Here is a 13,573-nt window from a genome sequence, read left to right on the forward strand (position 1 = left end):
TCCTTATATTAAGCCAACCAGCAGGCACAATGTTCTTATTGTTGTTTATTTACGGATAGCCATGGGCACACTCCAACACTCAGACATAATTTACAAACTAAAGATTTGTGTTTAGTGAGTCCTCCAGATCAGCGGCAGTAGATGACATAGGGTGTTCTCTTGATACGTGTGTGAATTGAACCATCTTCCTGTCCTGCTGAGCATTCAAAATGTAAAGAGTACTTTTGGGTATAAGGGAAAATGTATGGAGTAAAAAGTACATTATTTTATTTAGGAATGTAGTGAAGTAAAAGTTGTCAAAAATATAAATAGTAAAGTAAAGTACAGAAACTGCAAAAAACAACTTTTAAGTAGTACTTTAAAGTATTTTTACTTAGGTACTTTACACCACTGAGTGAGTGAGTGAGTGATGTATTGACATATTTCCCTCAGATTACACAGATCCACAAAGAATTCGAAAACAAATCCAATTTTGATAAACTCCCATATCTACTGGGTGAAATTCCACAGTGTGCATCACAGCAGCAAGATTTGTGACCTGTTGCCACGAGAAAAGGGCAACCAGTGAAGAACACACACCATTGTAAATACAACCCATATTTATGCTTATTTATTTTATCTTGTGTCCTTTAACATTTTGTACATTGTTAAAACACTGTGTATATATAATATGACATTTGTAATGTATTTTTTACTTTATATATTCACTTTATATATTATCTACCTCACTTGCTTTGGCAATGTTAACACATGTTTCCCAGCTATTTGTAGCCACTCAGTGTGCTATTCCCACCGCTATCCCCCTGGCTGCTCCTCTCTACCATGCTGTGGTGTGTGTGTGTGCCCGTGTCCCCCGGCCAGAGCTACCAGGGACAGGGTGCCATGTGAGGTTAGTGTAGCTGCGACTGGAACCTCTTCTGGGACTGTGACCTCTACTGGGACTGGGACTGGGACTGAAACCTACTGGGACTGGGACTGAAACCTACTGGGACTGTGACCTCCTCTGGGACTGTGACCTCCTCTGGGACTGTGACCTCCTCTGGGACTGTGACCTCCTCTGGGACTGTGACCTCGACTGGGACTGTGACCTCGACTGGGACTGTGACCTCGACTGGGACTGTGACCTCGACTGGGACTGTGACCTCGACTGGGACTGTGACCTCCTCTGGGACTGTGACCTCGACTGGGACTGTGACCTCGACTGGGACTGTGACCTCGACTGGGACTGTGACCTCGACTGGGACTGTGACCTCGACTGGGACTGTGACCTCCTCTGGGACTGTGACCTCCTCTGGGACTGTGACCTCCTCTGGGACTGTGACCTCGACTGTGACTGTGACCTCGACTGGGACTGTGACCTCGACTGGGACTGTGACCTCGACTGGGACTGTGACCTCGACTGGGACTGTGACCTCCTCTGGGACTGTGACCTCCTCTGGGACTGTGACCTTGACTGGGACTGGGACTGGGACTTGGAATGGGACCTCTACTGGGACTGAGACTTCGACTGGGACTGGGAGGAGTAGGGCAGCACCATGTCTACACTTCCTGTGTATAGTAAATTATAATAAAATATTTTTAATTTTTAATTTCACCTTTATTTAACCAGGTAGGCCAGTTGAGAACAAGTTCTCATTTACATCTGCGACCTGGCCAAGATAAAGCAAAGCAGTGCGACAAAAACAACGTACAGTACAAATGTACAGTCTTAACACAATTGAAAAAATTAAGTAAGGAGGTAAGGCAATAAATAGGCCAATAGTGGCAAAGTAATTACAATTTAGCAATTTACACTGGAGTGATATACAGATGAGGATGTGCAAGTAGAAATACTGGTGTGCAAACGAGCAGAAAAACAAATATGGGGATGAGGTAGGTAGTTGGTTGGATGGGCTATTTACAGATTGGCTGTGTACTGCTGCAGCGATCGGTAAGCTGCTCTGACAGATGACGCTTAAAGTTAGTGAGGGAGATATACAGTGGGGCAAAAAAGTATTTAGTCAGCCACTAATTGTGCAAGTTCTCCCACTTAAAAAGATGAGAGGCCTGTAATTTTCATCATAGGTACACTTCAACTATGACAGACAAAATTAGAAAAAAAAATCCAGAAAATCACATTGTAGGATTTTTAATGAATTTATTGGCAAATTGGTGACTAAATACTTTTTTGCCCCACTGTCAGTCTCCAACTTCAGTGATTTTTGCAATTCGTTCCAGTCATTGGCAGCAGAGAACTAGAAGGAAAGGCGGCCAAAGAGGTGTTGGCTTTGGGGATGGATGACCAGTGAAATATACCTGCTGGAGCGCGTGCACCGGTGGGTGTTGCTAGGGTGACCAGTGAGCTGAGCTAAGGCGGAGCTTTACCTAGCAATGACTTATAGATGACCTGGAGCCAGTGGGTTTGGCGACGAATGTGTAGCGAGGACCAACCAACGAGAGCATACAGGTCACAGTGGTGGGTAGTATATGGGGTTTTGGTGACAAAACGGATGGCATTGTGATAGACTGCATCCAATTTGCCGAGTAGAGTGTTGGAGGCTATTTTGTAAATGACATCACCGAATTCAAGGATCGATAGGATAGTCAGTTTTACGAGGGTATGTTTGGCAGCATGTGTGAAGGAGGCTTTTTTGCAAAATAGGATGCCGACTCTAGATTTATCTTTGGATTGGAGATGCTTAATGTGAGTCTAGAAGGAGAGTTTACAGTCTAGCCAGACACCTAGGTATTTATAGTTGTCCACATTAGAGGTTGACCGTTTATGATTTTTCAACACCGATACCGATTATTGGAGGACAAAAAAAGCCGATACCGATTAATCGGCCGATTTTAAAATGTGTGTGTATGTATATATATATATATATATATATATATATACATTTTTGTAATAATGACAATTGCAACAATACTGGATGAACAATGAACACTTTTATTTTATTTTAACTTAATATAATACATATTATGGGCTTTTGGATGGGTGTTTTATTTTATATATATATTTTATTTTTGCATTTTCCAATTAAGAACATTCAAAACAAAAGTGAAAAGATATTAGACAACGATAGGACAAAGTGACAGTAACAGACGAACGTAACAAAAATTAATTATAATTATATAAACAAACATACAATAATAAAAAAAATAAAAAAAATAACAAAATAACGAGACATTGGATCACCTGCCGTAGGCTACATATTATACATTACGTGTGAAACATTATGTGAGGATTATATATAGATTCAATCAATGAGATGTGGGGGGAGATTCTCCATATAGTCAATAAAAGGTTGCCAAATTCTGTAAAATGTCTTTAACTTATTCCTCAAGCAGTGAGTGATTTTCTCCAAAGGGATACAACTATTAACTTCCGAAAGCCACATTGCAACTGGCAGGGAGGAATCCAATTTCCATTTCAAGGCAATGCATTTCTTGGCAATCGCTAGCAATATTTCTGTTAGCTTTATAGTATGGCTTTGCCTAAGATTGGTGTTAGTAAAGTTACCCAGTAGACAGACCTCCGGGTCTAAAGGGAATGCAACCCCGTGAATTGAGGATATGGTATCGCATACCCCCTGCCAGAAACCGTGTAGTTTTGAACACTGCCAAGTGGAATGGAGGAATGTTCCTCATCTGAGCCACATCTAAAACATAGGGAGGAGATATCTGGGTTGAACCTGTGCAGTCTAGATGGGGTGATATAGAGCTGATGGAGGAAATTAAACTGGATCAGTCTGTATCTGGAGTTCAATGTGGATGTAACCCCATCCCTGCATAGGTCACTCCATAGATCCTCATCAAGATCAATACCCAGATCTTTCTCCCATCTAAGTCGGGGTTTATCTAGCCCAGGCAGTGTTAGTCCTGACATAAGAGCATTGTAAACATGGGAAATGGTCTTGAACAGTGGTTGGTCTGCGTGGCAGAGTTGTTCAATAGGTGACATCTTAGGTAGGTTCCATTGTCCCTTGAGAGTCACCCTAATAAAGTTTCGTAGTTGTAGGTAGCTAAAGAAGTCCCTGTTAGGCAAGTGGTATTTCTGTTTCAGCTGATCAAAAGACATAAGAACTCCCTCCACGTAACAATGTTCCAGAAGAGTGATCCCCTTATCAGACCATGGTCTAAAGTTACTATTCTGGAAAAACATAGGGATCAATCTATTGTTCCATAAAGGGGTTTTAGGGAAAAGGAATCCCCCTCGTCCGAACAGCTCATGCAGTTTGCACCATGCCAGGACAGAATGTATGATTAAAGGGTTGTCTGTGATGGTTTTTATAGATTTTCTGTCCCATTTGTATAACAAATCTGCCCCAGTGTCATCATTTACCTCAAGCTTTTCAATGTTCAACCATGAGGGAGAGGGACCCTTGTCAAACCTCTGAGCCAGAAACCTAGACTGTGCAGCCCAGTAGTACATTCTAAAATTGGGGAGGTTTAAGCCCCCTTGACTGTAATCAAGGGTCAGTTTATCCAGGCCAACCCTAGGGGTTTTGCCGTGCCAGATAAACCTTCTGGTCAGCTTGTCGAGAGAGGAAAAGAATGCTGCGGGAACAGGGATAGGGAGAGATTGAAACAGATATAGAAACCTGGGAAGGACATTCATTTTAATTACATTGATTCTACCCAGTAGAGTGAGAGGTAAGTCCATCCATTTACAAAGGTCAACCTCCACCTTTTGCAACAAACTGGCCAGATTGAGTTTATAGAGGTTGTTCAGATTACCATCCACCATTATGCCCAAATATGTGAAGCCCATAGGCGACCATCCTAAAAGGAAACTTGTGCTTGATGGTATGATGGTCAAAGACAGACAACGGTAAGATTTCGCTTTTATCAAGATTGACCTTATATCCAGAGAAAGAGCTATAACACTGTAGTAGGATCGGCAAGTGAGAGAGGGAGTGTTCTGGGTTTGTTAGAAATAAGACAAGGTCGTCCGCAAAGAGTGATAATTTATGGGTATGGGGGCCCACCTCAAAGCCATGTATGTCAGGGCACGTTCTAATAGCCTCAGCCAACGGTTCGATGGCGAGGGCAAAGAGGTGGGGGCTAATTGGGCAACATTGTCTGTTCCCCCTATAAAGAGGGAAAGAGGAGGAAGTAATCCCATTGGTAGCAATCCTAGCTTTAGGAGATTTGTAGAGTGATTTTATCAAATTTACAAACACGGTACCTAAACCAAACATTTCCAAGACGCGAAAGAGGTATGGCTATTCAACCCTATCAAAGGCCTTTTCAGCATCGAGGGAGACTGCGACACGAGGTATTTTGTTTTTGTTAGCAAGGTGAATTATATCAAAGAACCTTCTGAGATTGTTGGAGGACAATCTATTAATTATGAAGCCAGTCTGATCTGGGTTGACCAACAGGGGAAGACATGACTCCAGTCTCTTAGATAGCATCTTGGTGACCAGTTTACAATCTGTGTTAAGGAAAGAGATTGGTCTATAGGAGGCACACTTTAGCGGGTTTTTCCCTTTCTTGTGGATTACAGTAATCACTGCTTGAGAGAAGGACTCTGGAAAGCAGTTGTCTTCTCTGGCTTTTTTAAGTACCTCCATAAGGTAGGGGACCAACAGCTCCCTAAATTCATTATAGAACTCTGGAGGGAAGCCATCCTCCCCAGGAGATTTATTAGAAGGTAGGGATTTAATGGCCTCCAACAATTCAGGAACTGAGAAGTGTTCACTCAGGCGCTCGCTGTCTTCCCCTGACAGGCATGGGAGGTTGAGAGAGGAGAGAAAGGAGTCTATCTCTGTGTAGATCATCGCTTGATTAGGAAGTGTAGAGGTCTTCATAGTATTTCCTAAAAGTATTATTAATTTCAGTAGGGTCGAAGGATATCTCTTTAGTAAGAGTTTCTATGGCATCAATTGTCCTCTTACTTTCCTCTGCTTTCAGTTGCCATGCCAATACTTTGTGAGCTTTCTCTCCAAGCTCATAATAACGCTGTTTTGATTTAGTGATGGCCCTCTCAGCTTGATATGTGTTCAGAATATTATATTGAAGTTTTTTATTTACCAAAAGCCTGTATAGATCTTTAGTCGGGCCTCTTTGGTAGGTTTTCTCTAGCTCGGAGATTTCAGATTCAAGGGCAATCAGTTCCGCACCGTGTTTTTTCTTCAGCCCTTTAGTATAGGAAATAATCCCCGCAGATAGGCCTTCAATGTGTCCCAAAGAATGAAGCTGTCAGGAGCAGAGGGTTTGTTTGTCAAAGTAAAAATATTGATCTGCTCTTTGATGAATGCACAAAATTCAGGTTGCTTTAGAAGTGTAGGATTTAGTCTCCATCTATATGCTCCATTTACCTTGGTAGGAATGGAGATTGATAATACCAGAGGAGAATGGTCACTAAGCAATCTGGGGAGATACTCGACATCTAACACATGAAACAGTTGTGTCGAAAGTAAAAAGTTATCTATGCGTGTGTGTGTCTTGTGTGGGTGTGAATAAAAAGAGTAGTCCCTATCCTGTGGGTGCAACTGTCTCCAGATGTCTAGGAAATTGAGATCTTTCATGAATGACATGGTGAGCTTGCCGGCTTTGGTAAGAAGTGAGGGTTTATCAGAAGACCTATCAAGAACTGTATCTAAGCAAAAATTAAAATCTCCTCCAACCAGTAGCCATCCTGGTGGTGCTTGAGCAACCTGAAGGAAGACATTCTGAATAAACATATGGTCATCGAAGTTAGGAGCATAAATATTCAATAGGGTCCAAGACTCTGAAAACATATGCCCCTGCACCAAAACAAACCTGCCAGAGGGATCAGAGATGGTGTTGTTGACGCAGAAGGGGATGTGTCTACTTATCAAAATTGCAGTTCCTCTTGCTTTGGAGTTAAAAGAGGATGCAAAAACTTGTCCTACCCATTCCCTCTTCAAGTTCTTGTGATCACTGGCTGTAAGATGTGTTTCTTGTAAAAACACAATGTCAGCCTTTAATTTCTTAAGGTATGTATAGACTCTTTTCCTTTTAATCGGGCTGTTAAGACCTTTTACGTTGAATGTGACATATTTTAGTGGGTTAAGCATAGGTTGGGTTTCAAATATGTAACTGAATAGAAATCTATCATATGCAGATAATTAGGAAATGTTTCAACTTTGGTTTGAGCACAAAAGTGACCTGTGTGTCTCTTTAGGAAGGAAACAATAAACATAGAAAAAAGGAAGAAAAAATAAATAAAAATCCCACCCACCCCGATTGTCAGACTAGAACAACAGTCCCAACAATCAAACATGAATACACTTGTAGAGATACGTTGCTGCTCGCTTTCCATCTTGCTCTTACTAGCTAAACCTTGGCGTAAACTAAAACCTGCGAGCTCTCTAAACTGAAAACAAACGTTGTGAATAGATATTTATGGCTGAATATTTACTGCCCACGGTAAGGGATGCTTGAGTCTCTTTACGAAAGATGAACATAAATGAGGAGGAAAGCAGTGGGCCTAAGCCCACTTATTGCTTCGCCCAGTAGATATGGACTAAACCAAAATATACTCTCCTGTAAATGTAATAGAACTCACCCCGGGAAGATACGGTTAGTTGAAAATGTTCAAATCAATTAAAGTGACCGGGAGATACCAGCAGTTCAATCCGGATAAGAGAAAACAAACAAACTGCATTTTATCCCCCAGAGAGACCGTCCTGGCTCAGACGTTGCTCAGTTCTTTGAGAAAAGTGTGCACTTCTCCCGGTGTGTTGAAGAGATGGCTTCGGCCTTTGTACTGAACTTTCATCCGCGCAGGGTGGATGAGGTAGCGGTGATGTTCTTCTCCTTCAGTGCTTTGGCGGCAGGTCTGAACTGCTTGCGGCGTCTGGCGAGATCCGCGCTCATATCTGGGAAAGGCTGACCCTCTTTCCATCGATGGTGATGTCCCCTTTGGCTCTTGCGAGTTGCAGTATCTTCTCTCTGTCTTGGAAACGGAGGAACCTGATCAGGACGGCTCGTGGGGGCTCATCTGGCCGGGGTTTCGGCGCTGATGTTCTGTGGGCGCGTTTGATTTCCAGCGGTTTGGTGAAGTTGATTATGCCTAGGACCTCCGGGATCCATTGAGTGAAGAAACGGACCGGGTCACGGCCCTCGCTGTCCTCATTCAATCCCACCACACGGATATTACTATGTCTACTCTGGTTTTCCATCTGATCTACTTTGTTTTTGAGGTAGGCATTGTCCTTTTGCAGTTGTGTCAAGACCTGGTCATGTCTAGCGATGGTATCTCCAACTGTGCTAATGCGCAACTCTGCCTCAGTCGTTCTCAAAAGGAGATCTTTCATGGAGGATTTCAGGTCGTCAATGGAGGAATGAAGTTCAGCCGATTTCTTATCGATTTTCAGAGAAAGACCTCTGTTACCATCCTGAATTTCCCGGAGGAGAGTAGCCAGCATGTCAGCAGGCTCGCAAGAGGCTGCTGAGAGCAACAGTCTGGAACTGTCGTCTGAGTTATGAGGGCTAATACTAATCTTGCTAGCTGTAGCATTATCGTTATCTTGGGAATCAACAACGTTTTGGTCGTCCTTCTTGCCTCTCGGTCGGAGGTCCATGGCTCTTTGGGAAGGTAAGTACTTGACAATTTATCAGCCGATGTTAGAATATTGTTTCAACGTTGTTATTTAGGTAAAAATTGAATCACTTTGAAGAGCTCGGTTTGTCAACGTCTGCTCAGCTCCGCGGCATCACGTGCTCCCTGGATTGGTGTTCTTAAGGTGATTCCACAGGTTGGTGGTATTTTGTGATTTAGCCGTTGCTGACCCCATGCTTACATCTTTATCACAAATAAGACACCTTGCAATTCGTTCCAGTCATTGGCAGCAGAGAACTGGAAGGAAAGGCGGCCAAAGGACGCGTTGGCTTTGGGGATGGATGACCAGTGAAATATACCTGCTGGAGCGCGTGCTACCAGTGTGGGACTATTCCATGTAATAGTCCCACACTGGTGCTCTGCTTTTCTCTGCCATCTATAAACACAGTGACAATGATACTGAAGGGTCTGCTTAGGAGACAAATACTCTCAACTGTTTGAATAAAAATAGAGTTTAAGTTACTTGTGATGAATGTTGAAAACAAAAACTGTAATTTCTATATGCAGGAAATCCTATTTTAATAATGGACATGGTAAGAATTGACTACCAAAGTGCGAGTCATAATTCCCATTACACCTTCTAGCAAAATCTGAAAAGCGGTTCCTTCATTCATTTATTCCATAGGATATTTTTAGATTCACTTAAAATAAGGTCTGTGTTTCATGTAAGCTTACACCACCTTGCCAATTTTATAACTGTGTAGATATCCATAGGACAAGGTAACTCTGATCAATATTGGCTAAATATAAGCGAAGATGAAAAAAAAATTGTAGAGTGGATTTATGAAAATATTTTGAAAAACGTTACCTTATCCTAGTGAGATTTACACGGATATCAAAACGCAGAAGCGGTTTAAGCCTGAACGAAACACAAACCTTATTTGAAGTAGATCAAGACATTCTCTATGGAAGACATGAACAGAGGCGGTTTAAGCCTGAACGAAACACAGACCTTATTTGAAGTAGATCAAGACATTCTCTATGGAAGACATGAACGGTAAAATAACGAAGGAACCCCTTTTAAGTTCAGCCGCAAGTTATTACAGGAATTATAATGCGTTGACTATTTCTCTCTAAACCATATACCTTTGACTATTACGAGCCTGCTGCTGCCTACCACCCCTCAGTCAGACTGCTCTATCGAATATCAAATCATAGACATAACTATATTAAACACACAGAAATACAAGCCTTAGGTCAAATCCGGAAACTATCACCTCGAAAACAAAACGTTTATTCTGTTCCGTATTTTATCTAACGGGTGGCATCCATGAGTCTAAATATTCCTGTTACATTGCACAACATTCAATGTTATGTCATAATTACGTAAAATTCTGGCAAATTAGTTCGCAAAGAGCCAGGCGGCCCAAACTGTTGCATATACCCTGACTCTGCTTGCAATGAACGCAAGAGAAGTGACACAATTTCACCTGGTTAATATTGCCTGCTAACCTGGATTTCTTTTAGCTAAATATGCAGGTTTAAAAATATATACTTGTGTATTGATTTTAAGAAAGGTATTGATGTTTATGGTTAAGTACACATTGGAGCAACGACAGTCGTTGATTGATTGTTTTTTATAAGATAAGTTTAATGCTAGCTAGCAACTTACCTTGGCTTACTGCATTCGCGTAACAGGCAGGCTCCTCGTGAGGCAGGTGGTTAGAGCGTTGGACTAGTTAACTGTAAGGTTGCAAGATTGCATCCCCCGAGCTGACAAGGTAAAAATCTGTCGTTCTGCCTCAGTCCTAGGCCATCATTGAAAATAAGAATGTGTTATTAACTGACTTGCCTAGTGAAATAAAGATGAAATAAAGGTGTATAAAAAATAAATAAATAAAAAGAATTGGCAAAATCAGCGCCCAAAAATACCGATTTCCGATTGTTATGAAAATTTGAATTCGGCCCTGATTAATCGGCCATTCCGATTAATCGGTCGACCTCTAGTCCACATATTCTAAGTCAGAACCGTCCAGAGTAGTGATGCTAGTCGGGCGAGTGGGTGTGGGCAGCTATTGGTTGAAGAGCATGCATTTAGTTTTACTAGCATTTAAGAGCAGTTTGAGGCCTCGGAAGGAGTGTTGTATGGCGTTGAAGCTCGTTTGGAGGTTTGTTAACACAATGTCCAAAGAAGGGCCAGATGTATTACAGAATGGTGTCGTCTGTGTGGAGGTGGATCAAAGAATCACCCGCAGCAAGAGCGACATCATTGATATATACAGAGAAAAGAGTCGGCCCGAGAATTGAACCCTGTGGCACCCCCATAGACTGCCAGAGGTCCGGACAACAGGCCCTCCGATTCGACCCACTGAACTCTATCTGAGAAGTAGTTAGTGAACCAGGCGAGGCAGTCATTAGAGAAACCAAGGCTGTTGAATAAGAATAAGGTGATTGTCAGAGTCGAAACTTTCATTTTTACTTGAGTAACTTTATATTAAGGTATCTATACTTTTACTCAAGTTTGACAATTGGCTACTTTTTCCACCACTGCCTATATAGCATGTATGTATTGGATAACGGCACAATCATTTGGGCTTTTTTGGGCTTGGGCTCATTAAATGTGGTTAATGTGGGGCTCATTAAATGTGGTTAATATATGTCTCATCAGGCTCAGGTAGCATCATGTTTGAATTGTCATGCTGGTCAAAGCTCCAATCAAATCCAGGCACATTTATATGCTTTATAATGCCTCTGAATGACACTTCCAGTTTTGGCGGGAAATACTGGGTTACCCGGGTGAAAAGTGATACCAGGAGATGATTCAACCCTAGCACTGACAGAGGAGCTGATGTTATGTACATCTGCCACTGCTAATCTCTTTGAGTTGAGCTGCTTGTGTCACACAAAAGTGTGTGTGTGTGTTTTTTTTCGTGTTCGTGTGTGGATACTGATTAGAGATGAAGAAACGTAAATAGGAATGGGGGAGGAAGGTTGGATGGTGGGAAGATTGAAAAAGAAAAGAATCTACTAACCTATGTTTTCCACATTATGACATTACGCTTTGCCTTGGGATGTGTGTATAGACAAAGAAGATCGGCGGCGGTGGCTTTGGGGAGATCTACGAGGCGTTGGACCTGCTGACCAGGGTCAGTGTTGCTCTGAAGGTGGAGTCGGCACAGCAGCCTAAACAGGTCCTCAAGATGGAGGTAGCTGTCCTCAAGAAACTCCAGGGTAAACCCCAATTACATGTACTTAACCTTCCCTCTGACTTCTGCCCTCAACCATCAACCACCTGCCTTAAACTCAACCATCAACCACCTGCTCTAAACTCAACCATCAACCACCTGCCCTAAACTCAACCATCAACCGCCTGCCCTAAACTCAACCATCAACCGCCTGCCCTAAACTCAACCATCAACCGCCTGCCCTAAACTCAACCATCAACCGCCTGCCCTAAACTCAACCATCAACCACCTGCCCTAAACTCAACCATCAACCACCTGCCCTAAACTCAACCATCAACCACCTGCCCTAAACTCAACCATCAACCACCTGCCCTAAACTCAACCATCAACCACCTGCCCTAATCGCATCCATCAACCACCTGCCCTAATCGCAACCATCAACCACCTGCCCAAAACTCAACCATCAACCACTTGTCCTAAACTCAATCACCTGCCCTAAACTCAACCACAACCCCCTGCCCTAAACTCAACCAACCCCCTGCCCTAAACTGACTAGTAGTCATTTCAAAGTACACCTCCAACCTAATTTAATCTCAAGAGATGGAATTTATATTGTTGTATATTACCTTTAGTGACTACCCGTCCCGCATGCGGGAGTATAATCATCGACTGACACTAATTAGCATAACGCAAAGGACATAAATATTCCTAGAAATATTCCTATTCATGAAAATCACAAATGAAATATATTGAGACACAGCTTAGCCTTTTGTTAATCACCGTGTCATCTCAGATTTTCAAAATATGCTTTACAGCCAAAGCTAGAAAGCATTTGTGTAAGTTTATCGATAACCTAGTATAGCATTTTGTCCAGCTAGCAGCAGGTAACTTGGTCACGGAAATCAGAAAAGCAATCAAATTAAATAGTTTACCTTTGATGAGCTTTGGATGTTTTCACTCATGAGACTCCCAGTTAGATAGCAAATGTTCTTTTTTTCCCAAAATATTATTTTTGTTTGGCGAAATAGCTCCGTTTGTTCTTCACGTTTGGCTGAGAAATCGCCCGGAAATTGCAGTCAGGAAAACTCAGAAAAATATTCCAAATTAGCTCCATAATATCAACAGAAACATGGCAAACATTGTTTATAATCAATCCTCAAGGTGTTTTTCAAATATCTATTCGATAATATATCCGTCGGGACAATTCGTTTTTCAGTAGGACCGAATAATGGCTACCTCTGTATTTTTCGCGAGAGTCACTCTTGGAGCCATCAGGTGACCACTTGCGCAATGTAGCCGCTTACGGGTATTCTTCAACATAAATGTGTAAAACTACGTCACAATGCTGTAGACACCTTGGGGAATACGGAGAAAGAGTCATCTGGTTGATAGCCCATTCACTGCTCAATAGGGACACATTGGAACGCAGAGCTTTCAAAACATGAGGCTCTTCAGGATTGGATTTTTCAGTTCTGTTATACTCACAGACAATATTTTTACAGTTTTAGAAATTTAGAGTGTTTTCTATCCTAAGCTGTCAATTATATGCATATTCTAGCATCTTGTCCTGACAAAATATCCTGTTTACTACGGGAACGTTATTTTTCCAAAAATGAAAATACTGCCCCCTAGTCACAAAAGGTTGACGGTCTACTACTCGATAAGGCAAAGGGATACACTGACTCTGAAGGATAATGTAGAGAAAGAAATCAAGGACGTGTTGAGTGGGACTATGTCGGGGTAGAGGGCAGAGTGGGACTATGTCGGGATAGAGGGCAGAGTGGGGTTATGTCGGGGTAGAGGGCAGAGTGGGGTTATGTCGGGGTAGAGGGCAGACTGGGGTTATGTCGGGGTAGAGGGCAGAGTGGGGTTA

The 13,573-nt window shown here is 42.3% G+C and overlaps 1 pseudogene; it reads left to right on the plus strand.

Annotated features, from left to right (window-relative positions):
* LOC135525608 (tau-tubulin kinase 2-like) overlaps positions 1-13,573 on the plus strand; it is a 46,735-nt pseudogene that overhangs the window by 8,195 nt on the left and 24,967 nt on the right.

The sequence above is a fragment of the Oncorhynchus masou genome, chromosome 32 (genome assembly GCF_036934945.1).
Source record: "Oncorhynchus masou masou isolate Uvic2021 chromosome 32, UVic_Omas_1.1, whole genome shotgun sequence".
In the NCBI taxonomy this organism is placed as follows: domain Eukaryota; kingdom Metazoa; phylum Chordata; class Actinopteri; order Salmoniformes; family Salmonidae; genus Oncorhynchus; species Oncorhynchus masou.